We start from the raw sequence: 827 nt of genomic DNA, 5'->3' as shown, positions 1-827 counted from the left end.
AATAAAATTATTAAAAAAACCGTAGCTGATCAAAAATCTGAAAAGGTTGTAAATCACATCAATTACTCTCTGCACCAGCAATCACTCCCCAACGCGGGTGGTAAGTGGGTTGGCTGGGTGATCCCTGGTAGCCCTTTACCTCTTTTCTTCATCTGCTAGTTAAGAAGTTAACCTGCCTGACTGCTAAATTCTCTTTCAGCTCAAGTCTTTCCCATCCTGGGATTGATGCTATGTTATAAGGAGATATCAACAATATTTTTGAAAACATTCCACTTTGCAAGCACTTGGGTAGAACTATAATTATACACAAGAGATCATAATTGACAGACAAGCTATCCCACTAATTGGAGAAATTAACACAGTACCATGATCTTTACAGAAGAAAATGTTTCTGTTTGCGAGAAGCATCACAAAAACTTATTTGGGAATTCAGAATGACCACCTCGAACATTTAATAAACGCCTACTATGTATGTACAAGGCAACTGTCTAGAGCTGGAAACCCAAAGTGACAAAAAAGTATCAGACCTGGTCCCTGCTCTCAGGGAACTCAGAATTTAATTAGGCCACCAGCACATGTGTTTTGACAGTACTAACCTTCACCTGGGACATCCCAGCATGGCCTTGCTGTATATTGTAGCCAGGAATGGTTCTGAATGCTCTGTCCAGAAGTTCTTGAGGAATACTGTCCCTGCAGGAAAGAAAATAAGTCTCATCACCAAGACTCACACGTGTGATAGGTGGACCAATGGTTAAAAACATTAGCCACAGGACATCCTCTTCAAACAAAATCGTAAGCAGAAGCCAAATACATATTAATATATAAAC

Source organism: Lipotes vexillifer, unplaced genomic scaffold, assembly GCF_000442215.2.
Source record: "Lipotes vexillifer unplaced genomic scaffold, Lipotes_vexillifer_v1.1 scaffold23, whole genome shotgun sequence".
NCBI classification, from domain to species: domain Eukaryota; kingdom Metazoa; phylum Chordata; class Mammalia; order Artiodactyla; family Lipotidae; genus Lipotes; species Lipotes vexillifer.
This window is presented reverse-complemented; position numbering follows the sequence as displayed.